General features: G+C 39.0%; 1 protein-coding gene across 4 annotated transcripts in view; it reads left to right on the top strand.

Annotated features, from left to right (window-relative positions):
• FAM49B (family with sequence similarity 49 member B) overlaps positions 1-19,948 on the top strand; it is a 75,510-nt gene that overhangs the window by 15,937 nt on the left and 39,625 nt on the right. For 3 of the 4 annotated variants that reach the window (XM_017746090.1, XM_017746095.1, XM_017746094.1), the window contains exon 2: positions 16,357-16,435. The gene's annotated coding sequence lies outside the window, so the exon portion shown is untranslated. Of the gene's footprint in view, positions 1-16,356; positions 16,436-18,167; positions 18,270-19,948 lie in introns of all 4 variants that reach the window. The other variant, XM_017746092.1, reaches the window with a different exon arrangement.

Consider the following 19,948-nt stretch of genomic DNA (forward strand, 5'->3'; position numbering starts at 1 on the left):
TGCTCTCATGAGACCTCATCTGGAATACTGTGTCCAGCTCAGGAGTCCTGAGCACAGGAGAGACTTGGAACTGTTGGAGTGAGTCCAGAAGAGGCCCACACAAGCAATCAGAGGGATGAAGCACTTTTCCTATAAAGGCAGGTGGAAAGAGCTGGGGTGGTTCAGCCTGGAGAAGAGAAGGCTCTGGGGAGACCTTAGAGCACCTTCCAGTACCCAAAGAGCACTTGTAAGGTGGATGGGGCCAGACTTTTGACATGGGCCTGTTGCACTAGCACAAGAGGCAATGGTTTTAAACTAAGAGGCCAGATTTAGACTTGATATAAAGAAGTACTGTTTTGCAATGAGAATAATGGAACACCAGCACAGTTTTCCCAGAGAGGTGGTAAATGCTCCATCCCTAGAAGCATTCAGGGCCAGGTCTGAGCAAGCTGTTTGAGTTGAAGGTGTCCCTGCCCATGGAAGGGTGTTGAACTAGATGACCTTTAAAAGTCTATTCTAATCCAAACCATTCTGATTCTGTTCTTGGCAGGAAATGATGCATTGGGAAAATCTGTTTTGAGATTCTCTTATCTGCTGATTTGTGTTGACTTTGCATTATGTATTCATGGTCTGAGTTGCTTGTTTCCATCTTGTTCTGTTGAGTAGTTAAGAAGCAGAAAAGTAACTTAAATCAAGTTAATTTTTGGACTTGTGAATGTTTTTGTCTGTTTTGTAGTTTTTGACCTCCTTTACTATTTGGAAAGAAGCAGTAGTTAAATCTTCTCAACCAGGAGAATTGAAATGAACTTAACTTTTTTGCAGCTAAAAATGGTGAACAGTTTGGCCTAATCTGAAGTCCATCAGAGGCAGTCAATAACATGTTGTCAAGGAAAGCTAGAGTTTAACTCTTACTGGTTATGCTTTATATATTCTCTGTGCTGCTAGGGAAAGTAGCCTGGGAAACTGTAGGCATATGTAATGCTGGCAGTTAGTGGAATATCCTAAAGATCCAAGATTTTGTTGATTTGCATTTCATGTTAAACATAAGTCCTACCAAGAATTTAAGCAGGCCATCCTTCCAGGATCAGGTTTCTTTCAAACCAATGCTGTACTTCTGATCCTTTCAGAAATCTGTTCCAAATATGACATGTCTCTGCACTGTAGCCATTATTTAAGACCTTGGTTTACTAACCTGTTGTCTCAAAGCAAATTTGAGTTAAGTATTGGTCTCCCAGATAGTGCCGACAGACTGTTCTGTTTAAATAAAATCAGGAATCACAGTCTTTGTAGTTGTCATATTCACAAGAAACACAAACTCTAAACTGTATCTTAGTGTAAAACCAACATAAATTGTGCATGTAACTGAAACAGTAATTTGGTAGTATTTGTAAGTGACTTTTTTTTTTTCAACTTACAAGGATTTTGATTGCTGAGTAGTAGCTTTTTGTGCTGGTGTGTAAAGATGAGCAGGAAACGATGGCTGTCCCAACTGCACAACAGCACATTTTGCTGGCTACTGTTAAAGTAACTGGCACGGTCCTATAAAAGGTGTCTGGGGAAATGAAAAAAAAAAATTTCACATACCAGCAAATTCTTTTTGCTGTAATCTGTGTTGTACAAGGACAAAGTACTTTCTTTTTTTATCTCAGTATTCATTGAGCACCATTTGGTTGGACCTGACTTTAGACAGCTACATGTAAAATTATCTCACAAGAATGGACAGTATTTTTCTTCCCAGATACAGCTTGAAGTGACATTAAATAAAAGGACTAGACTCAGCTGTGTGAAAGATAGGGTGGAAGGTTAGAAAAAAGTAACCAAACCAAAACTCAACTGATAATAAATCTCTGGTGTGTAAGTTCAGAAGATAAGACAATCTCACTATGTAAGTGTTCATGGTGGCAGAACTGAGTTTTCTGGGGAACTTCAGAGCACTTGACGATCTCTCTGGTGTTGCAGTCTTTAACGAGTAAAGCCAGTGGGAGAGAAATCTTGATTTATTCTTAGGAGTTGGGAGGAATTGTGTTGAATAACCATGAAAAGTAAAACTGAAATCTGAGGATGTAACAGTAACATGTTGACTGACTGTCATGCTTTTTGTGTCAAGGGCTGTGCTTGGGATTGGAGTTCAGCTAAAGCATTGGTGTGAATGGCAATTCCTTTGGAATTAAAGGTGGTTGATGAAAGTTGCAGTTTTAACTCTAATCTGTAAACAAGAAAGTTGAGATTTGTTTTTAATGGTTAGATGGTGAAAAGGTGCAAGTATATACAGATATTAAATCCTGCAAGTATGTGACAGGCAGAACTCCTCCGTTGTAACACAAACATTGATGGAATTTTGACTTTGGTGAAAAGACAGGCTGCTACATAACCCATAACTACAGCTGCTTTCTTGGAACCAGTTACATCGTTTCCAGCATGGCTTTAACCATTCCTGGCATGACAGCCTTTCCCCTCCTGATTTTTATAATGCTGGGTTTTTTTTAATTTCCTGCTTTCTCAGAGCTAACCTTTCTGTGCTGTACAGCAATAAAAGATGTGTCTTCCTGTCTCCCCTGGGAGATAATGGGGGCAGGTGATAAAGTGGTTAATATTGCCTCCTACCACTACCTCTGTCCAGTAGCTCCTTCTAAGCTTAAATAAATTTATAGTAGTTCTGTTCAGAGTTTATAGTCCATTATGTTAATTTTCAGTTTCAGGGGTTTTAAGTCTCAAAACCTTCTATCTCAAGGCTTTTCCTCAGACAGTATCAGGCTTGTAAAGAAGTAGCAATAATTCTAATAAAATTTCAATAAAGGGTTGTCACTGACAAGTTACTTGTGGGGACCTGAATGAGTTATGTCTGTAACTGTCCTAGGAAATTCCAGCATCCTTCCTGCTTTTAGGTGTTTATCAAGGAGAGAAAAAGCTGGTAATTCAGGCCAGTTAATCTCATTTTTGTTGAGAGGAGAAATGGGCCTTTTCAGGTCTGATGACAGAAGAGATCTTTAAGGTAGGAGCCACTTACTGTCTTGCAGATACCTTTTATAGGATATCCTCCTGTCAAAGTTGTGAAGGCAAATGCTTTAAATAAGTTTACAGATAAGTTTAATCCTGTGATCTTTGTCACAAGCAATCTTCACTATCAATGTGATTCAGTAGTAACATGAAATTGATTGCCCTGATGCCTGCCTTTGAATTCTGTACAGCTGTGCCAGTTTAATATTATTTTTGTGTGTACGTTAGAATATAATGGGAGGCTCCGTTCACCTACAAGGAGGTATAAAATTCACCCTTTTTCTTTACCTGTTTATATATATACAACAAAATTTCCTTCTCAGTTTGTGTGCTATCTCCTCACTGAAAGCATCCAGGAATGGCATTCCTTGATTTTTATCTCCTTTTTGCCATGGAGAGGAACAAACTGCCGAGACTTCTCTACCAATTAAGAATACTCTTCTGCATTTCTTTGTGATTATAGCTATCTAGAGACAGCGTGAATTAAAGAATCTTTTAAAACTCAAAGTACATTAGTCTAGGTTGACTGAATAGATACTGTAACTTGCTTAGCTTCCCCTTTAAGTCAAGTAACAGTGGTAGGCTGAAAGCCTGCCTAGTCTTAACTGTGATACAGTACAGCTGTAAAAATTAATGTTGGAGTAATTCTGAATTAAGAGGTTTATAAGAACAAGGCTGGTAGCTACAGATACTTCTTCATTTTCCCATCAGGTAAGTGCAAAGTTTATTCATGTTTGAATAATTTGCCCAGGGACTTGCTTCCATATACAGAGATTTCTCCCAGACTTATACTATTTGGCCTGGTCTCTTCTCACATAGTTGTAGGACATTTTTTTTGTCTTTCTTAGCTAAGCTGTGGATCTGGAATTGCTTGCTCTTTGCTTTCAGAAATGGGGAAGAAAAATGCACGTGGACAGGTTTTGGTTTTTCTAACTTAAAAGAGTGTCTATTTTAGCCTCTGAGTATCCATTCTATGAATAGGGGAAAGTAGACTTGGTTAGAATTTTTGGAAGTGGAAACAATCTTAAGGGTCAGTCATTTCAGAAGTGCTCATTTTCTAATAAAATATCCAGCTAGGCATTTTTAAAGAGTAAACAGGCCAAAAGTAAGTTTTTTATTCTTCAGCACAGAGCTGCACACTAAGGAGAAGGCTGAAAGCTATGAATTTACATGTTGGGAATGGTGTTTATGGTGTTGACTTTAAACTGTGTTGCAACACTTGAGTGCTTTACTGATTTGAATATGCCTGATAATGATGCTTGCACACCAGAGAAGTGTGTTGAGGGTGAGGGGGCATGCAGCTTGACGGCAGATTCAAAGTCATGAACATTGGCACAGACAATATAATATAAAAAAATCAAGCTTTCAAAAGATTTCATAGTTAAGAAAACTTTTGTGGAGCTCTGATTTCTGATGAAATGTAGCAATAAATTCAGGTGAAAGCACTAAACTGTTGTGTTGTTCTCTGCAGAGCACCTTTCTAAGTGCTAACTTGTGAAGGGTGCTGATGTGGCTGAGTGTAATTTAGAGCATTTTCTGTGTAGAGCACATGATGATTAGGATTCTTTGCCTCACTTTTTTTTCATGGTAAATATCTAAAGTGGTGTGAAATGTGTAGCCCATATTTAAGCGTTTTATTTACTTGCTAGGACACACAATGGAACTTTGACAGTCATAAAATTGATAACATGAAATACTAATTCAATTTAAACCAGAAATTCTAGAGCTGTCCTTCTTTTGAGAGTGTGAGAGCAACTTTGTGGGAGCCCAGATTGCAGTGACTATAGTGAAAAGCTTCCCATCAACAGAAGCGTTCAAAAGAGTAGAATGGATTAGGTACAGCCATCAGTGGGCTGGTTTCTGTCTGTGTCTCTTTTTCTGCCCCTCTCCCCCACCCCTTTTTTGTCCCTATCTGGTCTTAAGTATACTTCTTTTCACCTTGTGTGTCTTTTGAACTTCCATGTCACTCTGTGTGTTACTTAATTCTGCTTGAGTTTGTGGGCTGGGGAATGATCCCGTTTGCCATTCCCCTGCTCTTGCAGATGGATGTCTCAGAGGAAGTAAAGTAAGTGTTCTGCCTATGGGCTTATTATGCCAAAAACTAGGAAGGGCTGCAGTTGGAAGGAGGTTGAGAATCACTGCCTTTAAGCAGTAGCTTTTATTGTCTAGTAGAAAAGTTACAGTTCTGTTTTCTGAAATAAATCTGCTTCAGTGGCTTGGCACTACCCCAGTGTACCTTTTTGGAAAGTGATCCTTGACATAAGTGAGTGCTGAAGCAGCTCTTTCCCATTCCAGGCAGAGTGTGCTCAGTGGAAGAAATTAAGTCTGTAAAATACTGTTTGATAATTCCTTCCTTATTATAGTCAAAACTTTGGTAGTGTGTACAGGAGTTTAAGGTAAGGAAGACATTATTTCCTCAGAATTTAATTTCCTACCATGTGTTGTTGCTCTTGTGGTGCTGTGTATGTGCACAAAGGCAGCGCATGGGGCTCCAGAAACTGCCTCAAATATGAGGTTTCTCAGTGAATTAATTCTCGTTATTGTTGTATTCTGGTATTAAAAGGATGTGATACCTTTTAGGGCAAGGTCTGTGTGCCTGAAATTACAGGTTTTGAATCCACTTTTGTGCTATGTTTTATTTGCAGGTTTCAAAGTAGGCAAAGGAGGTGCAGCTGCTCGTGCCCTCTGCTATCTTTTAGGAATGTGACACAGAACCAGAGTTAGAGATTCCACCTTTCTGAACTACTCATTTCCTTGCCTGGTTCTTGAGAACTTTTTTTATGGTCTCATGAACTGCTGAAGGACTTCTCTACTGTGTCATAAGCGTGGTGTTCATGATCATGGAGGATACTCTGGCTGACCAGCAAAACAAAAAGCTGGTTTTACTTTTCTAGGTGTGGTTCATTCTTCAATAGTTACATACACTTGTTACAGATCGCTGTTGTATGAAAGAGGATAGAATTTGTGGATCCTGTTAATGGTCTGAGCACAAATTTCTTTTGCTCTAAGGCTTCTTCCATGGGAGCAGCTTTTTCTATAAACTTAAATGCACCTACTAAGATGCAAATTGTACTTTTACGCTCATTTTTCATCTTAGAAAATTGTCCCAGTGTAGGTTCAGCATTGTTTCTTAGTAAGTGTGTTCTAACTACAGGATGTCTTATGACACTCCCCTCTAATAATCCAGCCGTAGTCAGTGTTGAAGTTGGTTGATCTGGATGAAACTTTATTTTTTCCCCTCAAGCACGTTGTTTGACATGTGCATATTTTCCTTTTTTTTTTTTAAATTACTTTCATTTGTTATCTCTGTGAAAGGATAATTTGATCAGCAGTTTGGAATACTTGAATGATTTTATAATTCAAAATAGTCTTAATAAAAGATTTTTTTTTAACTATAACATGCATATTGAAGTGAAGTTACTGTTTATGTCCTGGATTAGACTAGACTGTCTCAAATGATTAGTTAACTTCTTACTGTCTGTAGGGCCTTAACTTAAAGGCTTAAGAAGCTCAAGTTTTCAGCAGTAAAACAGCAAATTCCATTATTTTTCAGGCTGATGGATGAGAGTTTAACATGAATATCTTTGCTGGATAGGAATGCAGTGTCTGATTTTTGGAGTCTGTACTGCTTCAGCAACTTCTGTCTGTAATGTGATGTAGTGCAGAGATTTTGGAGGTATTCTGCACGTGTGTTTCACCCAGAGTATTCTTACTGACTGCCTGGAGAGTCACTAAACAGCCTCTTCTACGCTTATGCCTTTATCCATTGCTGCCCTTACCAACTCTTGCTGTAGCAGAATTCAAAGACAACACACCTGGCTAAAGTCCTTCTCTTCTTAGTGTTGAATGTTTGGCCTCATCACTAAGAAAGATAAGATAAGGAACTGAGGTATGGCAGTGTTAATTACCTGGAAGCAAATAGGAAGTTGTAGTAAAAACAGGGATCAAATGCATGTTTCTCTAGTTACTGAAGCACTGGACCGAATTTCAGTAGTTGAATGACTCCTAATAAAACATGTTTATAAGATAGAAGCAAGGTTAGTAATAGAATATGGGACTCCTTTAGTTTCTCTGCAGTGATACATTAACTGAAAGTACATCCAAGTGAAACCTTTTCATATTTTCAGATCTGGAAGATCTTAGTCATTGTTGGTGGCTTTCTTTTTAATACTATTTTTGCTGATACTTGTATTTTTAAGAAAATAACAATTTCCACAAAAATATGAGATGGAGGCCCAGGCAGCCAACGTCCATTTCTAGATTTGAGTGGTAAGACAATGGGTAAGTTTCTATTTGTCTTTTTACTAATCTTTGAAAGCCAGATTAATTTTTATGGAAAGACAAAAAAGCTACTGGAAGCCCCTTGATCAGCTAAAGGGGTTTTGCATTGCTCTTTATGAAGTTGCCCTTCCCTTTGTTAGTGAGCTTTCTGTGGTGCTTATGACAATGCTGTAAGGCAAAAGAAATTTTCTGGTTCAGCCACAGTGACAAGCATATCTTCATTAAAAAGATTTATTGTTATATAAGTCTTTTTACTTCCTCTGTCTTGTTTTTGTCACATTCCAGTATTCAGAGATTGCTGGAAAATGTCTGTTGTTGGAAAAGTTCCTGCTATAGGAGATTTCTGCTATAACAACACCCATAAATCATCCAGTTCTTCGTCAGTGTCTTTGCCACATGAGATGTCCCTGATAAATTGTGTAAGTTCATGAATGGCAATACAAATAATTCCATAGTAGGTAATGTTTGTTCTGGCCCATGCTGGGCATGGTGACCCTCAAACTAAACCTTGTGAAAGTTAAGTAGCTTCAATTTGAGACTCCTTCCGAGAGAGATATGGAAGCTTTCTGTAGTTGCACTGAGTGAGGCCAACAAGGCTTCAGTCAGTCCTTTTAGAGCAGATGATTTAACTTCTCTGAGTGCTCTTAATTGTGTATGTGTGTGTGTAGCCTTCTTCTGTCAGCAGCCAGACACGTATGCGGTGTGCAATTATTCTGTGCATCTGTACTAAATCCAACACACCCTGTAGGCACTGAATCATAGTCCTTGAACAGATGAATACTACAGCACCACGTGATGGATCCAGCTCCTTCCTAGAAGTTACGCATCCATGGTGCACGTGCACGCGCTTTCGTTTGTACCTCTCACCAAGCTGGAGCTTGCTGCTGGGCTTCTCTTAAACAGTTCCTGTCACACTTCTCCGGTTACCGTCTTTCTGAGGAGCTTGGGAGCCTCTGCCTTTCATTTGGTTGAACATTAACCTCATGTGTGGCACTGCCCATGCTCTGGTTACACGGTGTGGTAAAGGGCCCTGTGGGTTTCTCATGGAGAAACAGCCTAAAGCATGCTCTGCCTGCAGAGCAACTCTCTCATCACATGGTTTGATGGAGTCCCTGATCTAAATTTGGAGATTGCAGAAGCCAGGCACCTTAATTTCAAGTCCGGTTACACATACTAGTACAATTTTTCCCTGGTTTTCGATGATACTCTTGTAATTGGTGGTCCTAGGACATTTTCAGGATGCTTGAAGTGCTTGAACTGATGATACTCTTGCTGAATGCACTGGCATCCACCTGCAAATTAGCGGTAGTTGAATGAAGGGAATTGCATGTCTGTTGTTGGAGCTTTACTTAAATGCAGCAACTTTGTGTCTACCAGAATTATGCTGGCCATGATTCCATAATTTTGTATAGCACAGTTCCTTTTCTTCATGTGTGTATTGAGTTTTCTGGCTGCATTTCTTCATGAAAAGTGGTTCTTCAGGATCTCTTAGTCTGAAGTCTTTCTAGCCTTAGAATAGCAAAACACCTTTGTAGTGTGATATGTCTCTAAAGCAAAAGTTTTTTGGGTATTTTTTGGTTTACAATTTGACTTCTGTTCCAGGGTAGTTTGATTTCAAAAGCGTGAACTAACTGCCTTGCTGCAGTCTCTAGAACATGTGTGTGAATATTTGAACACTGGTGTTTGTTATTTTGCTTAAGGAGAAAAATGTAAGACTTTTTCTTAAATGCTTCCTTTGTTACTCCAAATACAGAGTAATATAGAAAAATTGTTGTGCTCCTGTTTTGACTGAGGTTGTAACTTGCACATTAAATGTAGGAAAAATGCCTGTGGAGATGATGGCATCTACAAGTACTCTTTGAACAAAGATCTTGTGCTTTCTCAGTACAGATTTAAATGAGAGGATGTGGGAGTGCACGAATGATTTAAAATTCATCAGGTTTCCTGTGCAGAAATAGGAGTCCAGTTGCCTTTAATGTCTCGGATAGTGAGAAGTGGACGTAAAAGCTGAGAGTCGGCAGACAACCTTCTGAGGGTGAGATTTTCTACTCAAGGTCTCACACATCTTTGCAGTATTTTTTTCTTTTCTTTTAACAAATATTGGATCCTAAGAAGATCATTCAGACTGCTTAAGCTAAGAGCTTAAACTGTTTACACATCAGATAAAGTTAGGTACTGTAAACATCACTAAGAGCTGGAACTAATGCCTGCCTCTCTGTGGACTAGATAACTTGTCTAAATCCAGCTGATGAGAAAATGGGAGGAAAAAAGGATATATTGACCAACTACCCAGAGCAAGGGCTTCATAGCATCTTTCCTAGTCTCTCTTCCCCCTTCAGAATTTTTAAATTACGGACTTGTTGGCATGATGATGGGTAGCATAAGGGACACCTGACTTGATCCTCTATTTAAGGAGTCTTGAATTGATCATCTGCCTGAGAGCCAGGCTCATGCCTCCCTCCCAACTGAAGCTGGGACACTTTATAAGTAAAAATATGAAGGACACTGAAGCTGGGACATGTTATGAATACAGGCTTAAGGTGTGTATCCAGGAAAGACTAAGCACAGCAGAGCCTGGTGAGAAAGAATTTTTATGGAATGGGAAAGTCTTTTGTGTTTAGTCTTTGCTTAGGAGAGATCTCTGTCCAAGGGAGAACTTAAACTGTCCTTGCAGTTAGGATATTTAGCTTCTCTCCTATAGTTACAAGCTTTAACTTCTTGAAGAGTTTGTGTAGCTTGCTCATAACTTCAACAGTTAAAACTCTTAGAAAGCAGAGTCCACTGGTTCTGGTCACATGAGAATCTTCTTTTAATGTACCTCTGTAGATAGTAGAAGAGACAGGACTGATTCACTCATCATTCCATGGGTTAATTTCTGGTTTCTATAATGTAATTCAGTGCCTAGGTTGAGTGTTGTGTATTCAAGGAGAAAAAATAAGCTGTCTGAGGTCAAAAGATATGTGGCATCTGTACTTGAGAGTGAAGAAGTAATTCTAGGTTGTGCTTTGTGCCTGTTTCTCTATATGGCAAAAAGGTTATAAGTCAAAAGAACTTGCTCCTGACATCTGTTACAAGAATTATTAGACTTTCTGCAAGGACTGTGCACTTCTGACCAAGTTTCTATAAGTTACATGATCCGAACTTAATTGTTCTCCTCCTTTGTATTGTATCAAGAACATCCTCTCATTAGAAATAGGAAAAGATAGTCCTGCCTCAGTCCGTGTATAACTGTATGTACGTGCCCTTTTCACCCTGCTATGGAAACCTACTCCATAGCTAATCTGGAGAACATGTCATCTGTGTCCTGCCTCTTCATCTCTGAGTTGAGTCACTCTAAGGACTTGAGTCACTCTCAAAGGGGAGTAGCTCTGTTTCAAAAGGGAACTGGAGAAAATACTCATCGTGTTACTTCAAGTCCAGCATCAAATATATTCTTCTCTGCTCATAGCTAAACTTTAGGCCTGTCTAATGTAAGAGTATTCAAATGATTGGCATATTTACTGCTTCTGCATTTGTCTTTGAAACAGAGAAATATGCTTATTGTATGGCTAAATGGAGTAAGTATTTAGCAATTTCATTTTACTTTTTTTTTAAACAAAAGCTACTTTCTTCTTATTGCTGCATTTACAGTAAATGCAGACATAGGTTCCTGAGCTCCAAGAAGCTGGGTGAATGAGGGCTTGAAGGTCAGTAATGGTCTGGTGGGAGTCAGAATTTCTGCAGTGTGAACAAAGTCTATGGAATTGGGGCACACACTATTCCCAATTGTTATTAGTAAATAATAAAAAAAGGTGATAAGGATAATCATCAACTAAAATTCAGCCCTTCTGTAATACTTACAGTTAATTTGAAAACCTGTATTTTTAAGGGGAGTTGCTAAACCATGCCACAGTACTGAGCATGAAATACCAAGTTCAGTGTTTGAAAGCTGCGATACAACACTGACAGGAGAAAGTGTTCACAACTGGAAATCCTTTCTATGACTTTGGAGTAATTATCAGAGGAAAAGCTGGTCAGTGTTCTGTTTGGTAAATTACACTTCAGTGAATGCATTGTGTGGGGCTGATAATACTTTAAACCTGTGTCAAATATTTGCTGTGGGACAGGGGAAGGTTATTATGTGTGAGTCTTCTCCATCTCTGTCTTTGCAACTCATAGTTAACTGGGTGATCTTAATTTACTCACAAAATTAGCTTCTAGTACATGAATAAATACTAGAGGTACATTTTTAACCATATTTAGTGGTTTTGTAGTTCAAACCTGTAAGGACTAGTGTGCTTAAGTCCTGTAACTGAGGCTATTCTGATGAATGAACAAAAGAAATTCTTTGCTGTCTTAAAGGGTCAGGGTGTTGGTAGAGTGCTCCGATGTTGCATGGAAGCAGAGCTGCAGTCTTCTGAAGGCAAATAGTTTTAACTTTGGAATGTGTCATAGCATCAGTATTATTAGCTGCATGATGTACAGTTGCAGCTCAAACTGTTAAGTTTCAGTGTAATTATTTGATCTTAAACACTTGGTTTCGTTTCTGTCCTGGAAGTAAAGGAAGGAAAACTTACTTTATCAGCTGTGCAGAAGCGAATAACTGGAGATCTTTGAATAGTTCTCAGACTACCAATTCCTCAAATCACAGGAGACTTTCCTCTTTTAACTGAAAATTAAAGTTTTGGAAATGTATGTTCGTAAGAGGAAAAAGTAGTCTGTATCATTTTAGTGAGATATAAAATTCTCAAGTTTTGCTTGCCACAGAGCTATTAGTGAATTCTAGTATTTGTATGTTCTCCTGTTTTTGTAGAAAACAGCACTGATTGTGTTGCTTTCTGCCTGTTTTTCCATAGCTGCCTTACTATGAAGGGTAGCCTGCCAGAAGCTCTGCAGGGATTATTTTGACTGCTCAATGTGTGTGCTGTCTTATGCCTGACACCAGAATTGTTTGTAAGCTACCATAAGCCTTCTGACACTTAGTTATCTTTATGGATCTTTATGGCTCATTTTTTCTTCAACTCATTTTGTATACTCTGCATTTCAGATATGTCTTATGATGGGCTGTTGTGTCTAGCAGTCTGTTGTGATCTGTGTTAGGGAGGATACATCACCTTAAATCCACATTACTGTCTCTCCTGTGCTTTCTGTGTTTTGGACTAAGCAAAATCAGGCATTGGCAAAGATGATGTGTGTAGTGTGACTTTTAAATACGGTTCATATCTATACAACAGTGTTGGGTATACAGGCCAGGTGGAGTTACTACTAAATGGAATTCAGGCAAAGCTTTTGAGTTGAAATAACCTGCCTGTTAACTTGTGAAATCTACATTTGTCTGGGCTTTTGAAGATGCTGTGTAGGTTACCAATTAAAAGGGAAATGAAGTGGCATCTCAGGCCACCCCAGGTGGTCACTTCAGTAGTGTCCTTGGGAAGCAATTGTCTGACTGAGGCAAGGTGGAGAACTGGAGTGTGGGTTATTGGGTCAGCAGCTGAGGGTTTGGGCAGAATTTCGGGAAGGGCTGACCTCTGCATGTTTCCCTCTGCTTCTCAGCCCTGAGTCACCCCTGTTGCCTGCTTGTGAAGGCATGTAGCCAGCTCTGACACAGGGCTTACCTGGGCTGTGAGTGTCAGTCTTGCTTTAATGGTGGCAAAGACTGCAAAATTATTTAACTTGGAGCCCCTATGTAGACACTGCTGTATCTTGATAATAATGGCCTGTTCTGCCTCAATATTTCAGCAAGCTGTCTTGAATGGAGCACCCTGACCCCCTCAGTAAAACCTATTAAGCCCTGTGTCAGTGGCTTTACCCTTTTCTCTTGAGGATGTAACCATTAATAAATTTCTCAGAAGTTTTCTTCCTTGTAGCTCAGATGAGTGCTTGGGAAGCATCGGCCTGTTGAAACATGTACGCCAGGGAAAAGCAAATACCATGCAATTCACAGAAGGCTCTTTGCATCTTTATGGATAATAGTTTTCTTGAGCATGAATTTTGTGTGGAGAACAAGATTTAATCAGTTGCTGTACTAATTCCACCTTCCCCTGAAGTGACAAAACTAATGAAGTAAGGGATGGTCGCTTAAATGAAGATGTGAAGTCTCCCTAATTTAGCAGGAACAAGTAGGTTTATTGTCTGCTTCCTTCTTTTGAGTTCATCATCCTACAAAGCTATGCCAACACAGTGTGTGGAGGGCAGGCAAGGATATCTCCTGGGAATGAGCTTACTCTTTTGTTGTTCACCTGCTAGTCTCATTAGACTGTCAAAGAAACAGTGTTAATTTACTCCACAAAAGTCCATTGAAGTAAAAAAAATTAGTGAACAAATCTTGTCTTTAAACTAAGATGGCAGCTAGTTTGGTTTTTCTCAGCTGTGCTGTTTATACCATAGGTTACAGTTTGGGGATCTGTTATTTAAAAAGAAAAAAATCGCTCCTGACAGGTTTTATGGACTGAACTGGGTTAATCTAGATCATATATAAGGAATCATTGCCTTGAAAGCTGTAGAGATCTTCCAAAGGGGCCATGTTTTCTGCAGCTTTTTCTGTGTGTGCTCCTACTTCAGCTCCCTTGTCCTTTCTGTGTGCAGTTCTGCCCAGTGCTCCTGTGCAGCAGCCTCCTTCTTCTCCAGTTCTTCCTGTCACACCAGCTTTAATTCTTTGCCCAATGCTGGCAGATGATGTGCTTCCACTGTTTTTCTGGATGTTTCCATCATCCCTTCAATCCACTTGTTACATATGCCAGTTCTGCCAGGTGGAATTCTCCCATCCAGATTTGCTCCACAGCTATTGCTGCTGGCTCTTGCTTCCCTTTCTCACCTGAAGCCAGCCTGCAAGAATGGGTTGTCAGGGAGGAGGAGCTACAGCACAGGAAATGCTGAGCAACCAGGAGTGGGATCAGTGCAGGACTGGAGGGGGCAGAAGGGTCTCCAGTGGGCTTAGATATTCCTTTCAGTAAACCAAAATCCTGCTTCAGTAGTTGTGGCTTCCGTAGTTACAAGGAGGTTTAACCGTTCAAATTTGGCAACGTGATGCTATGTGTCCTAACAGTGGAACAGTGGAAATGAAATAATTTTTCTGTTTAATGAAATGATCAATTATGCTTGAAAAAAAATCCATTTCTGGTACTGAATAAGAAGCTTTTCATACTGCAGTGTAGCAGTATGAAGGAAGTGTTTTTGATTGAGTGCATTGAAGGAACTTGCGCATGTTGAGTTTCTTAAATGGTCACTCGGGCAGCCAGACTTTCAGTCCTGTTATGGGCTGTAGGCAGTGATAGAACTGCTCTGCGCAGCTCTTGCCAAGCAGCATGAGTGAAAGGATCTTATGGCTTCCATTCAGTTTTTAAGGGAATTGTTAACCTATGCAGTTGTCTGACAAGAGGACCATGAATGAGAGGGGCTGAATAGGGTAGTGGAACAATTGTTGAAACAAAACCTATGTGCTAACGGAATGAATGTGTTTTGGGTCTTTTTAGATTTCCCCTTCTGCAAGAGAGAGAAATAGTGCTTCTTACAACGTTTTCAGAAAAAAAACCACCAACACATTAACTTGACAGGCACTTGCTTATCTTAAGTGCTGCCTTGACACAAATTCACAAAAGTTGTCCTTAGTTAACGTTATTCTTCTTTTGGTTTTGCTTTTCAACTGACTGTCACAACTGTTTGCTTCAGTGTAGCTGTGCATAGGATCCCTTGGTTTTATTTGGCCCTTAAATTTTGCGTAGTATCTCAGAATCCTTGCCTTTTCTCCTAGCTGTGCTCTTCAGGTTGCAAGTTTTCCTTTGCAGAGAGGCAGGAGGCAACGGGTAGCATCTTTTGATGGCAGTTTTCACTGTGACTAAAATCATTCCCCAGCCCCTATATTTGTAGCTCTTCCTCTTCCCTCCACCCTTCCCAAGCTGGGACAAATCAGTAATGTTACAGCCTTTGTGATTAGAAATTTAACTGCAAAGCAGCATATTTTTGTTAAATGCTCCTTAATCAGGATTACCCGATGTAAGAGGAACTGCTGATAGCTGATTAAATACAAATTAACGCTGAATATTTCATGCCTCTTCAGCTGGATTTGAAATGACATGACAGGGATTTTATATTCCTAAACCAAGTTTGGGCTAAAAACAAGACACATTGCAGAATATGCTTGACTTTGCTTTAAGAAGCAGAAAGAGAATTGGAGGACAAAATGGGAAGATCACTCTTTAAAAGAAACTTTGAGATGTGAGATACTAAAAAGAAGGATTCTGGTACCAGGAACACCTGAAGCAGGAGCAGCAGTGGTTTTACTGGAGACAGGTTAAGTGACAATACTCAAGTATTTAAATTAGCTGAATTCCCTGAAAGAGAAGGAGCGTACAAAACCCCAAAGGCTTATGAACCTTTCACCACAACAGAAAGGTACCAGTTTTGGGCAGTTCACCATCCAGTCACTGTACCAAAAAAGGAAGGCTGTTTGTTATATAAGTCTACTCCAAATGAGCTGAAATGCCCTCCAAATGCTTGCAATGGAATCTCAGTGCTGCATTTCCATAGGAAATGCTTTTTTGTCTGGCCATACAAATACTGATTTTTCCAAAACAAACTTAGTTTTGAAACAGAAAATCCTAGTGATCCTAGAGAAGTTCAGATAGGTAAAATCTGCCATTGGTGACATTTTTCTTTAACTGATGAAAACTGTAGCAGTGAAGTATTTTTCCCTGTGTGCAATATATGTGACACTGTAAATAAAGCTTGAACTGAGACCTACTTTTTTCTGCTGCAATTATGTGTAACTTGGCTCTGTAATGCAGAGATGTAATGCTCTATTTTTTGTGCTGTAACTATATGTAACTTAACTCGGTAATGCTGAGATGCAATGCTCTATTTCTGATGCTTGTGATCATGGCTAGCTAACAGCCTTACTGACTCACAGAAGAGTTTGTAAGGATGCTTCTCTGTTTGCTTGTAATATCACTTCCATAAAATCACCAGGCGTTTTTGAAATTGGCACGTTTTATTTGCATTCCTAAAGGATTATGTAGGTTTCTTGGCACTGCGGGATTAACTTTGATTTACCCCTGGCACTGGTTTATGTGATTAAAATACTGTGTATTGTTTATGTTTAATGGAGTTGTTCTGTTTTTTCAGATTTTGAGGACGAGCTGCTGTATCGATAATCTGAAGAAGGGCGTTCTCTGTTAAGACTGCAAGAAGATACTACTAACTGGTAAACACTTGCTTGGGTTTCTTTGCTTGTAGAATATTTCTTTGTTTTCCATAATATTTTAGGCCAAGGAGTACAAAGAATTTTGATCTATTGAAAACAAGAAGTAGTTCATGCAATATTTTCTCTTTCTAACTGTCTGTAGCTTACCAGACAAAAGACTCAGTAGCAGTGGATAGCTACTAATACTAATAGTGGGTATTTAAATTGGAATACAAATTGATTAAATTCCTGCTCTCTCAGTAGGAGAAAAAAGACTCGTTTTTTTTTCCTGTAGTGGCATGTTAAACATAGTCTGTTTGCCTCTTTAGCTGAGACAAATACAATGTGTCTGTACTGTGTCCTATATAAATACTATTTGAAATGTGATAGTGCAAACAGTGAAACTTCAAATATAGTGCTTCAGAGTCTGGAGAGAGAAAAAAGGAAGCCTTAACAGAAATCCAGATGCTTTGGAAGATGCCATTAATGTGCTTGTAATTATTCAGTGGATGTTTGTTGAGGCCTAATTTTCACTGAGAATAATGTATGATAATAAAACTAAGGATATCTTGTGATTCCCAGACACAAAGTCATGTGCAGCCTGCTTTTAGGTACAGAATGATAAAAGGATCATCAGTGAAGAGCTATGACCACTTAATAGCAATTTGCCAGCCCATAAATTAAGATGTTGAGCTACAGTATTACACAGCAATCACAAGGAAACCTGAGAAGTTAGGACATTTGAATGTCTTAACATAGGTAAATCATATGCACATTGATGGTGGGTACCAGAGTTACAGCTCTCTTCTGAAATACTTGATGTTGTAGATGAAGTAGCAGTTTTCCTCTGTAATTATACCTTACTATACACCTTTTCTAAAGCTTGGATCCTACCTTTCTGTTTACTGCTGCCACTCGAGCTGCAGGGCTGATTAAACTGGTGTCAAGAGAGTGTTCTTAGCCCCAATGGGCTGATGTGGCTGGGTTCAGGGATGAATATGGAAAGAAACACATCCTAGCCAATAAGAAAACATTAAGCGTTCATGACTTAAGCATTTACAGATGCTTTATTAGTCTTCACTTGCCAGTTAATTTGCCTAAATTTTATAAGCAGTCGAGGATAACTTTATAAAGTACTTCTGTGTAGCTGTTGCAGAGAATATTAAAATGTTTTGTTTGGTTACTCTGCCAAACCTAGATTAATGATAGGAAAGTTCTGAATGCTTATAGTAGTCACTAATGTGCATCTGTCAGAATGACACAGTAAAAAAAAAAAGTTAGACTTTTTTTTTGGGGCTTCTTTTTTTTGGACTTTTTTTAGTTTGTTTTGTTTTTTTTTTTTAAATATAAAGATGACTTGCATAGTACAGTTATTTCTGTGTGATGATTTCAGTAGTTTTGTTGCCTGTAAAATTGCAGTTCCTGAAGCTAAAATACATATGAGACTCATTCCTAAATACTGGGTTTGAAAGTGTATGACCTTCAATGTACAGGAGAAAAAACCTCTGGCATGTACCTCATGCCACCATTTGAGGTACCAAAGCACTGTATTGACAACGTAAGTTCTGAACCAGGTTATAATTATCTGATAGTAACTTTCAGGATAATACTTCAGATTATTCTGATTGTATATATGTAATGCGTCTGTCACTAAATTTGGGTGTATAGCTTGCCCTGTACAGAAGACTGAAAAGCTCATTAGTCTAGAATTGAAGTCTTCTGTCTTTTTCCCTACTTTGGCTTCCTTTTCCAGCCCATCATCTCCCCATCTCTCTCGGAGAGAGAAGTTTAACAGGATGGCCATGCTGAATGAGACTGGGTAGTTCTATGAAGTAGTTCTTTGTCTGCAGCTGTGGTAAAGTATTTGTCTTAATTCAGTATTTCCTTTAGGATCAGTAAGTCCTTTTTAGCTTGGGGTAGTGCTGCACAAACTTGGTTTCACTGTTTCCAGCATTAACTTTGATTTGGGAAGACAGGAGCTGAGAGCCTGCTGAGCTCTACTGCATTTTAGACCTGACCGAGGTTCTCAGCTCCGGCCCCCAACTCTGGGACTGTGCTGAAAAGAGAATGTGACACATGGATGCTGTGTCCCTTGGGGCAGAGTGTGTCTGTGTCTGGGGCTTGCACAACTGGTGCCAAGATAAAAATTTTAACCCAGCTGGTCCTTGATGTGGTGCAGACTAGCCCAAATGGTTGTAGAAGACATGCATGCCCGTTTTATCCAGGTGGTATTTCTTTTGGTTATGATGTTTCAACTGTCCATTACCACAGACACTGAAGGACATGTAACATTTCAGTGTTTGCCCTATTTTTCTTGTACTAGCTGTTCTCTTTCATTACGCTAACTTAACTTGTATGGGATTATTTTTGCAGAGTATCAGTCGTTCAGAAAAGATCTTGATAATTGTCTTCTGCTTTCATGTATGATCTCTGATAATTATTCACTCTCATTTTACAGTGTTATCTCTTACATGCAGCTTGAACTTGTCTGCATGCTTGAAGATTTTTAAATCTTTCCATGCAACTTAGAATTGTTCCCCTGTAATGATGACGGGGAGTTGTTTTGAGCAAACTGATTACCATGTTGGGAAGTCTCTGTTGCAGTACCGATATTGCACTGTTGGTGGATTAACAGGTTTTGCATTTATGCTAATTTTAATAAATATGAAAACACCTTCAGTATTATGTTTGCAAAGTGGAAGCAAATGTATGCCTGTCATTTTCTTATTAATTTTGAAAACACTTTGTTGTGCCTTGTATAGCTCTTATGAAAGTAACATTTGTCTGGCTGACACATCTTTAAATGTTTTGCTTCCTTTTGTGAAGAATCTTGAAAATTTCTTCAGTAACAATGTGAGTCTTTTCGTGCAAATCCTTTAATATGTGTTAAATATAAAAAGAGGAGGAAGGTTTGTTGTTCCCATACCTATGTGCCTAAAAAAGGTTTGAAGTGAAGGATCTCATGCAGAAGAGATACTGTATTGAGTAAGGCCCTGTTTCACGCGTTTAGAGAATTCTGTTTGGTTTTGACTGGTGGGGAAGTTTATATAAAGTCAAATATGCTGCAAGAAATACAAAGTTAGGTACTGTTTTGTTTTGCTCAGTACTAAATGTTTCCTCTATTAAACAAGGAAATAGGTTTTATAAATGAGCAGCTTTTAGTGGCTGCTTTCAGAAGGATTTGTTTGTTTGTTTGAGGAAACCTACGTAATCAACATAGAAAGTGGTGACATTACAAATGCTTCTAAAAGCTTTCAGTGCAAAGCCCACCAGATACCAACAGCAGAGTAATGTGGGAACATTAGGGGTAAAAGAATAGTCTGCCACAATGATGTTAGAGACTGTAAATACATGAAGAAAGATTGTCTTTTTGACGACTGAAACCACTTGTACTTCCCATTTGTGCCACAAGTTAAAAACAATCTCCTTTGGATGTGTTGCTCTAATATATTGTTGTAGGTTTGCCTGTAAATTCAGCAGAACCTCGTGAATTGATTTCTCATCCATGTGAAAGTGGGTTTGTGAAAATGTCTC

This window comes from Corvus brachyrhynchos, unplaced genomic scaffold (assembly GCF_000691975.1).
Source record: "Corvus brachyrhynchos isolate BGI_N302 unplaced genomic scaffold, ASM69197v1 scaffold28, whole genome shotgun sequence".
NCBI lineage: Eukaryota > Metazoa > Chordata > Aves > Passeriformes > Corvidae > Corvus > Corvus brachyrhynchos.